This window comes from Triturus cristatus, chromosome 4_2, assembly GCF_964204655.1.
Source record: "Triturus cristatus chromosome 4_2, aTriCri1.1, whole genome shotgun sequence".
NCBI classification, from domain to species: domain Eukaryota; kingdom Metazoa; phylum Chordata; class Amphibia; order Caudata; family Salamandridae; genus Triturus; species Triturus cristatus.
In genome coordinates, this window is record NC_140586.1 from 838,108,740 (window position 1) to 838,119,373 (window position 10,634).

The following is a 10,634-nucleotide window of genomic DNA, read 5'->3' on the forward strand; positions in this document are numbered from 1 at the left end:
AATATAAGGAGTTGTCCCAGACTGTTGATGCCTGTATTATGAATTTAGCTGATATTGATATGTTGATGGGAAATGTAGTCCCACAAGCATTATGGGCTCGGATTCGTAGAGAGGATCACGCCCAAGCGTTGGGTGGTGATTGGGCTGCTATAATTGGCGCAGATGCAGCCCAAGTGGGTGGTGCTAAGCCTGATGTTTTGATTTCAGAACTCCCTGGTAGGATTATTACTTTAATGAAAACGATGATGCCCGCCTTGCGAGTTAATTGGGATAAATTAGCTGCGTGTAAGCAGAAGAAAGATGAGAGTGTCTCTGATTTCTTCACTCGTTTTGAGGAGACGTTTATTGGTCACAGTGGTCAGGATATGACTACGGAGGGTGGACAGCGATTATTTGTAGATAAATTTGTATTTAATTTGCTTCCCGAACTGTCACATAAGTTGAAAGACTCCGAGAGTTCATGGGCTGTTTCTTCTTCTGCCCAGATATTGGCTACTGCTCAATATTATGAGAACAGGGATAAAGAGGAGAAAGATAAGCAAGAGAAGAAGACGAAAGAATTAAAAACGAAGGTTCTTCTGCAACAAGCTTATCCTCCTCGTTATACTCAGCGCCAGTTTCAACAGCCTCCACAGTTTCAGAGGGTGTATCAAAAGCCTGAGCCCTTTATTCCGCGACCTTTATTAGGTCCTAACCAATGTGCCTATTGTAGAGAAGAAGGTCATTTTAAGAATAGCTGCCCGGTTTTATTGCAACGTAAGGGAGAACTATCTGCTCCACGAGGCCGTGGTGGTTTCCAGATAATATACAGGGGTAGAGGTTGAGGTGTGATGCCTCAAGAACAGCGTTCCTTACCCCCTCTAAATTCTACGAACTACTTCGATCAGCAGAATACTCAGTCTACACAGTATTACAATGATGATTATCATGTTGAAGGTGAAAATGAAAGCCTTCACGCTAACTAGGACAGCCATAGACAAAGTGAGGGAGTTATATCGATTCCAGTAAATCAGGATGGGCCTTATGTCAATGTCACTACAATGGGTGTTTCAGAGCCATTTCTTTTAGATACTGGTGCGATGAGAAGTTCTATCATTCATTCTAAACTCCCTGGGGCACCTTGGTCTGGCTTAACAAATGTATCGGTAGGATTTTCTGGCGCCCCAGTTCGTAATCCGGTCTCTAGCCCTCTGCCTATTTCAATTGGCCCTTATGATATGGAAGCTCCTCTTCTTTTAACGAATGGTTGCGGCGAGAATCTTTTGGGTTTGGATCTATTGAAAAGAATGCATGCAACGATATATTGTTCTCCTTCTGGTGTGCATCTTACTTTAGGGCAGAAATTGACTTCTTCAATGTATTTGTCTAAAGATCAATTCCCACCTGAATTGCTCTCTCTTCCTGCAACGCTCTGGGCTACGGGTCCAAATGATGTTGGTTGTCTTGAGATCCCACCTTATGTTGTTACTCTCAAGCCCAATGCTAAATTGCCATGCATTCCTCAATACAGAATTTCCAATGAAGGTGAAAGAGTGCTTTTGGATATCATTTATGATTTGGTTCAGAAGGGTGTGATTGAGGAAACGAGAGGAAATGTATGTAATAGTCCTATTCTTCCTGTTCTTAAACGCACTGATCCTTCTAAGCCTCCTGTTTTTCATTTTGTGATTGATCTTCGGGAGGTCAATAAAATTCTTGTACCACAGTTTCCTGTTTTTCCAGATGTCACTGCCCTGTTAACTATGATACCTGCCTCAGCGGCTTGGTTTTCTGTTATTGATCTGAAAAATGCTTTCTTCAGCATTCCCATTGCCAAAGAGAGTAGGGATATTTTTGGTTTCTCTCTAGGAGGCAGAAGTTTCCGGTTCAAGCACGCACCCCAAGGCTATTTTGAAAGCCCCTCCATTTATAGTCACGCTCTGAAATGTCAGCTCGATGTTTTTCCTTTGCCCCCAGGTGCTACTCTTATTCAATATATGGATGATTTGTTGATTGCTGCTGATTCAGAGGATGTCTGCAGGAATGTGACTGTTGCACTTTTACGTCACTTGTCCGATCTTAATCATGAGGTTTCGCTTTCTAAACTACAATATGTCCGTCGAGAGGTTACCTATTTGGGTCATCTCTTATCAAAGGAGGGAAGGCGATTAACCCCAGAACGAATTCAAGCAATTGCGCAAATGTCTGTGCCATCTACACAAAGAGAGGTGCGCGCCTTTCTGGGCATCACTACTTATTGTAGACAATGGATTCCGAATTTTTCTTTGTTGGCCAAACCTTTGTTAGCACTCATTTTTAAAGACACACCCTAACCCCTTCCTTGGACTGACGAATGTCAGAAGAGTTTTTCTGATTTACGTACTGCTCTGTGTTCTGCTCCTGTGTTGGGTACTCCAGATTACAGTAAGCCCTTCACACTCTATGTCCATGAAAGAGAGGGTTGTGCGTTGTCAGTCTTAACACAACGATTTGGAGACAAACAGCGGCCATGTGCCTATTTTTCAGCTACGTTAGACCCAGTAGCCAAGGCATTGCCTAGTTGTCTCAAAGCTACAGCAGCAGCAGAGATTTCTATTCGTCAGTCTGCTGGAGTGGTGCTAGATAATACTCTCATTGTTATGGTACCACATTCAGTGGATACCTTGCTAAATAGGACGAAAACACAACATCTTACAAGTGCTCGATTGTCTGGATATGAGCTGACGCTCTTGGCTAGTCATGTGCACATCAAACGATGTAATATTTTAAATCCAGCCACACTGTTACCTCTTCCAGTAGAGAAAGATATTCGGAAACAACATGATTGTTTTCTCCATACTGAGGAGGAGACAAAAGGCAGGATCGATTTGAAAGATACGCTGTTAGTGGATCCAGATGGGATCCTATGGGTGGATGGGTCTTGTTTCAAACTCCCAAATGGTGAGACAACTTCAGCTTATGCTGTTACTACCTTGTATACAATCGTGGAGACAGCACGCATCAGACATAATTCAGCTCAGGCAGCTGAACTGATAGCTTTGACCAGGGCGTGTGTGTTATCTAAAGGAAAGAGAGTGAATGTGTATACCGACAGCCAGTATGCGTTCGGTGTGGCGCATAGCTTCGGTCGTTTGTGGAAGGAAAGAGGATCCTTACCTCCCACGGTACTAAAATACAGCATGGTCAATTGGGAACTGATCTTCTTGAGTCACTTGTTTTGCCTACCCAGATAGCAATTGTGAAATGTAGTGCGCATAAGAAGATTACTGATGATGTTGGTCGCGGAAATGCTTTTGCGGATGAGGTAGCAAAAAGGACAGCCAGAGATGCTACAAGTCGCATGTATGTTGCGGGCCCAGCTAATTGGGTCAGGGAAAGAGGGATGTGTGAGGACACAATAGAAAGTGTGAGATCGATTCAGAGAGATGCTACAGAGAAAGAGTTGAGAAAGTGGAAAGAGAGTACAGGAATGTTAGACGCAACGGGATGTTGGATAGAATTGTCAGAACACCAGCGTTGGCTGTTACCAGACGCCTACGTACTGCCTGTAGTTACTATGGTGCATGGTCCAGCCCACATCAGTGCAAAAGGAATATGTAAACTTCTGGCTCCAGTGTGGCTGAACGAAGGGATTCCAAAATGTGCAGATAATGTGGTGAAGCATTGTATCATTTGCTTGATGTACAATCCGGGGAAGGGAACCCCAACTCCGGCAGGTCATTTTGCTCCCCCAACATATATTTTTGAGGTGTTGCAAATCGACTACATTCACATGGATCGATGTAACAATCTTAAATATGTTCTGGTAGTGGTATGTGCCTTTTCCAGATGGATAGAGGCTTACCCCCTGAAAGACAACACTGCTTTGTCCACTGCCAAGGTTCTTCTAAAAGAGTTCTTCCCTAGGTTTGGATTGCCGCGCATTGTATGGAGTGACAATGGAAGTGAATTTGTAGGCCAAATTATGCAAAAGGTGTGTACCGGTCTTGGTATAAGGCAGAAGTTTCATGCGGCAAATCATCCTCAGTCCACGGGTTTGGTAGAGTGCTATAACTGCACTCTCAAACTTAAGCTTGCAAAAGTACAAGCCAACACAGGTCTTAATTGGCCCGATGCTTTACCTTTGGTTCTCCTGTCCACTAGAACAGCTGTACATTCTCGTTTGGGACTCAGCCCATACGAGGTTGTTTTCGGACACCCAGCTAATGTATGGGGAGTCCCTCACCCTAGAAAGTATTCTGATATACAGTATCCAATGCTGATTGACTATTTACATGACCTCACCACTAAATTACTTGTTCTTTACCAACAGGTTCAAAACGCTTTACCAGAAGCCTCCACAGACCCAGGTCATTCTATCCAACCTGGAGACTGGGTCTGTGTGAAGAATTTTCAGAGGACAAAGGATTTGGAACCTCGCTGAAAGACGCCTCGACAGGTTCCCCTGACAACTCGCACAGCAGTAAAAGTCGAAGGGAAAAATAACTGGATCCACGGCGTGCACTGCAAGAAAGTGCCCTTGCCCTTGCCTTTTGATCAGTGGGTTCATAAGGGTATAGGTGATTCTGAAGGAGAAAAAGTCCCCCGATTCATACCTTTCAGTAGTGCACACCTGGATGGAACTCGATCGGAGAAAGAAGATGACGACATTCTACAAGCAGCCGTACCTTCCCATCTCCGATTAAACACTACAGAGCCACAGACCCTATTTCAAGACCAAACTGTACCAACAAGGACTAGATACAATTTAAGACCTAGATTGGTCAAGGACACCTGAGATTTCCATCTCTTCTGCTACATTTATCATCTGTCCAGGTTGCAGGGTCACGGTAGGAGTCTTGGTTTGTGACCTGTATAGTGGCTAGCAGGACTTGCAGTGTCATAGGACGGCTAATAATCACAGCCAAGTGAGTAAGGAAGATAGCCGTGAGCAACAATTTTAGAGGATGGATGTCAAATTAGGAAGGAAGGACAATAAGGAAGAAATGAGAAAGAAATATTGTAAAATATTGTACAGTCGATGTGGCGTAACATTGTGTGTTTCTATATTTTTGTGTATCTTATTGGCTTGTGTAGGTTGGGTTATTCATGCTATGCAGCAAAAAGTTGTCCCTACTTCTATCTCTTTGCCTCTTCATTCTACTATCTCCCCACATCAATTATATACACTTCCCCAACATGAACTAATCAGGAGAACAGAATATTTGAATGATTCATTTATCCAATTGTTGCACCAACACCAATTGGTAGTCAACACAACCGACTGTTGGGTGTGTGGACTTATGCCTCATACCACAGATAAAGGGATGCCATATTTAGTCCTTCCATTTTCTTATGAAGGTTCCGCTTGGGCCTATTTTGTAATATTTTCAAATGCATATCAGAGCCGATTTAGACGTCCAGTTGGTTCCTATGGTAGTAAGCCAGATTTTAGTCATAATTCTCTGATAAAGGGAATGGTGGCTATGACTAAAATTATGGAGAATAATAAGGTTCCTGTTGACGAGAGACAAACATATACTAATTGTAACGTGACTCGTTACATTACTAGCCTTACAGATAAAACTAAACAGGGAAAATCTCCACCAATTTGGACTGTCCCTCATCAAGGTAATTTCTGCTTACAACTGAATGGCCAGACTTCTGACACTGGACAAAGAAAAAGCTTTTGTTCCCATACATACATCTACACGTCTCAGAATTCACCGCCGTTAGTGCCATCCCAGGGCACATATTTTGTCTGCCACGATAGAGCTTACACGTGGCTACCAACGGATTTTTAAGGAACATGCTGTATAGCTTTTCTTCTCCCTCCTACATACACTGCTCCTTCAGGCCATCATAGAAACAGATATGGCAGAGGGATTATTGATTCTAAAGACACGGCAGGACAAGAGGGAAGTGATTTCCTCAAAGGATTTCTTCCTTTTTGGGGCCCAATGGCCAACAGCAGAAACATGAGACAGCTGGTTCGTGTTGTTGAGACTACCATAGATGTCACTGTGGGAGACTTGAGTAATCTCACAGCTGAACTTCAGGCAGATCGTCTCATGACTTTGCAGAACCGGATTGCACTAGATCTTATTCTTGCAGATCGTGGTGGAGTCTGTAAATTGATCGGATCTAGCTGTTGTATTTATATACCTGACGATGCCCCTACGGTATACCAAGCCATCTCCAAATTACACATGATCTCCGAATCGATTCATCGAGAAGAAGGAGATTGGTCTTTATTAGGATGGTTTTGGGGATTACTATCTAAATGGGGATGGAAGGTACTAACCTTCCTTGGAGTGGTTTTGGCCATCATTTTTTCCTGTTGTCTCTGTATGCAGTGTGGCCCCGCCATCTGCGGTCTTTGTGCCACTCTGTGTGTCCCAAGACCTGAGTCACAGAAAACAGAGAACATTAAAATGATGTTGCAGCAACAGTTTGACGACCTCATGGCTATTGACATTGATTCAGATTAACGTGAATCTGTGTGTTTTGCCTGAGTTATGGCAAAAGGATGGTCTGAGGAAATTCCATTTTTGATCTCGCTTGTATTCAGCCACCATTTTGTGTTCCACCGCCATTTTGTGTTGCCCTCACTCAGGCAGCACAATGAACGAAGTTTTTCTGCTGATCTTACTGCGACGTGTCAAATAACCTTCTGCCTCTGTTTACGAGACTGATGTCAGGGACTGGCTGAGTCCACTAATCCTCGTCTGGTTTGACTAAACCCTGTCTCAACTGTCTGTCGGTTCACACCATTCTTTCCTGACTTTATCTTATCTTCTGGCCTTCGCTATTCTCTACTTGTATTCTCTCATTTCACAACTGTCCTCCAAAGCATACAAATATGTCCTGCCACCTGCAAGTTGAGTTGTAGACACTACCACTGATTAACTTGTGGGGAGGGGTAACAAAAATAGTTGGAAGAGAGGTTTATTTGGGTTACTTGATATCTTGTTTTCAAACTTTTCTCATTGGTTATATCTTGTTTTCAAACTTTTCTCATTGGATTACCATGTATGCATTGGGAGTGTTCTTGGTGGATCTATGTGCTATAAAAGATTGTGCGCCACGGAGTAAAGTGGCAGTCTCCTAAGAACATACTGAGTGTACTTCTGGGACAACTGTACTTAGCTGCAGCTAATAAACCTGATCTTCTACGCTCAACAGAATGTCCTGTGTCTCTGTTCAACAAAGCAGGTGAACTCAGAAGATTAAGGCGTGCCCTGCGCCGCCAGGCCCATAAGGCCTTGGTTCTTCACTCCCACCATGCCCCCTGTCCCACACCTCAGCAGGATGGAGTCCTCCCCCACCCAGAAGCAGTTGGAAGCCATTGCAGTACACCAAACAAACTTACAGGTAAGTAGCCAGTAGGTGCACCCACCCATTTTCCACAAATTAAATGATGCCATATGACAACACCAGCCCTCTCATTGCATAAAGAGGCATACCTACCCCATTGCACAGTGTGCACACAGGTAAGCCAAGGAAACTGTCACAGCCACCACAGTGTGACACACCAAGGTACAAGTAGAAGAAAGTCAGGGCACAATCATGCACAGCGCATAGTTACATGTGCATCGCAATGGGGCAAGTGCAACTAGGACCATTCGAAAAATATGAAAGCATGTGTGGTGGCACGAATCAAGATATGGACATGACAGGACAAAGGTATGCAGGAGATGAAAATGGCCAGTCCATGGCCAGATGTGACGTCTGCTAGGTCAGACAAATAAACAATGAGTTCTCAATTAAACACATATTGTGCCAGGCCCTAGATGACAACAAGTCCCTGTAAACCTTAATTGTGCAAAGGGTCGCATGGTATGCCTTGACACCTCACACCATGGACAAGTAATGCCTGTACCACTGCATCATGTCAGGAAGCACAGTACTGCACATAGTCAACAATGTGATGATATGTCAATTATGCAGTGTACAAAAAGTGAATGACACACAGCTAACACAAAGCTTGCCGGGTGCACTGCAATGACCATTTCACATCTGACCCACAGGTGACCAAGAACTCACTGCAGGGGACAACACTAGCAACCTGCAGAGCCAGTCTCCACCCCGGTACAAGGACTCTCGGATGTTGACTCCCAGGATTCCATGGACGATGAGCTCGAGGCCGGCCCATCTGGTGTGCCAGGGAGCAACATGTCCCAGGACCCCATCGTCCCCCCACCACATCTGCATCAACAACAACTCCACAGCAGACCCCTGCTGTCACGGCCTGTGCGGCCACCGCCACTGCCGCCACTACAACCACCACCACAACCAGTGCTGCCTGCAACACCCTCCCTGTCCCAGAGGATGACCAGCCTTCACCACCGACGGAGGACGGCAGGGAGAGGATGCGGGAGCACACAGTGGTGAGGCAACAGGTCTGTGGCAGCAGAGCAAGTGGGAGGGGGCAGGGTCACCCAGGGACACCAGGAGGCTGGGACCCACTCCCTGGAACACATCACCAGAGTCCTGGGTGCATACGAACAGGCCCAGGGACGAACGTGCTGGTCGGACGAATTGTTGCACAAGCTCATCCTGCTGATGAGGTCCATCGACACCCAGATGGGACAAATCGTGGACCTCTTGGGCCAGCAAGTGGCGGTACTGAGGGACAGGCTTGCGCCACAGACAACACCTCCACCTCCCTCTGGTGGGCCGCACAATGATAATTCACCATCCTCCCCTGCGCCCACAGAGAGGGGTGAGTCCTCAGACCCCACTGGCCCTGCAGCAGGGCCCCCCCTGCCAAACGACGAAGGGGCCGTCCCAAGAAGACCCTGGGAGTATCTGGAGGCCAAGCACCTGCCAGACGCCAGTCACGGAGCCAGCCATGATGGCAACCCTCTCCACCACTGCATTGACATTTTGGACAGTCCTTCCCCACACTGCCTTGTGGATGGCGTCTGTCTGTTGGACTGGGTCACCACAGCAATGTGGTGACTTCTCGACTATCTCATCTACCACAACTGTCAACTCACTGATCCATGCCACCCCCCAATGGAAATGTACACCCCCCCTCTCATTAGAGCACTTCGAGAAATCCTTCCACTGTCACCTTCACATGCTAGAGCACTGATAGTACAATGTACTATTGTAAGCAGACTTGATTACTGCAATGCTCTACTTTGGAATCCCCAAGATATCTAATGGAAAGACTCCAAAGGATCCAAGCAATAGCAGCAAAACTAGCCTTGGGGAAAGCAAGATCTTCAGCTACCACCATGGCACTGAAAGAGCTGCACTGGCTTCCGATACAGCAGAGAGTCCAGTTTAAATCCCTTTACGTGGTGTTCAAGGCTCTGCACGGCATTGGGCCGAAGCTGATGAGGAAGAAATTTGCTTGGTATGTTCCGAGTAGGGGCCTTCGCTCTGCCTCTGCGAGACTGGTGAAGGTGCCAAGATTTAAAAGATTAAAATTTGGAGGTAGGGCATTCAGCACCGCATCTGCAAGATTATGGAATAAGCTTCCTTTGGAGCTGAGACTAATGGAGGTTCTTCTCCCCTTCAGGAAAAGTCTAAAAACATGGCTCTTCCCGAGTGCTTGAGTGCGGTTACTTGTGCGTTCCCCTGACTAGACACTGATATGTCCAGTTCCAAGATGCCTGCTAGGTGATAGAGCACTATATAAATGGTATAAACATAAAACATAAACAAAACATCCCCCCATTGTAAATAAAATATCCTCACACACATGTTGTCGGGTCTGCTCTGTCTTTAGTGCAGGATGTGCAGTCTTCAACATGATCACAATGTACCAGGAGCATGGGCAGTATGTAGGCAAGGAGAAGTCGAAGGCACCTAGGGAAACACAACAGAACAACTGTCACTGGTCTGGCTGTGGCATTACAGACATCACACAACCCCTACTATCAGGATAACCCAAAATGCACATGTCACAATGGCCAACAAGTGTCAACATACAAGTCCTGTTTATGTTCACAAATGACATGTCCCAGAAACATTTCCAACCACCACTGAGTCTACAACTGGCTAATGCTACAATTCTCACATGCCTCTTCACGACAACAGCAATATCATCAGACAATGGGTATGTTGCACATTGACACTCACTGTCAAGTGAAGTAGCGGGTGATGAGCTGTTCACGAAGGTCAACACCTTCCTCCTCTCCACTGTCCTCATCACTGGACACGGCTTGGTTTGCAGGCTGGGGTCTTGGGTCCTCACCATCATCCAGGAGCAGGGGAATCTCCTTGCGAATGGCTAGGTTGTGGAGCATGCAGTATGCCACTACAATCTGACACACCTTCCTGGGCGAGTATGCCAGTGCACCTCCAGTCTTGTCCAGGCAGCGGAAACATGACTTGAGCAGGCCAAAAGTACGCTCCACCACACGGCGTGTCCTCCAATGGGCCTCATTGTAGCGGACTTCAGCCGGGGACCTGGGATTCCGCTGTGGGCTCAGCAACCAGGGACGGTTGGGATATACGGAGTCACCTAGGTATGACAAACACAAATAGACATTGCAACATCGCAGAGGCTCAGGGCAACAGGTCACACACACAGCATGCCACACGACTAGGCATACTCATTCACAATCCATGCACGCTCTGGAAGAAGATTAGCCATCAGCTGGGGCACAATGTTGTACCGCAGGATGTAGGAGTCATGGGCCGAGCCTGGGAATTTGGCA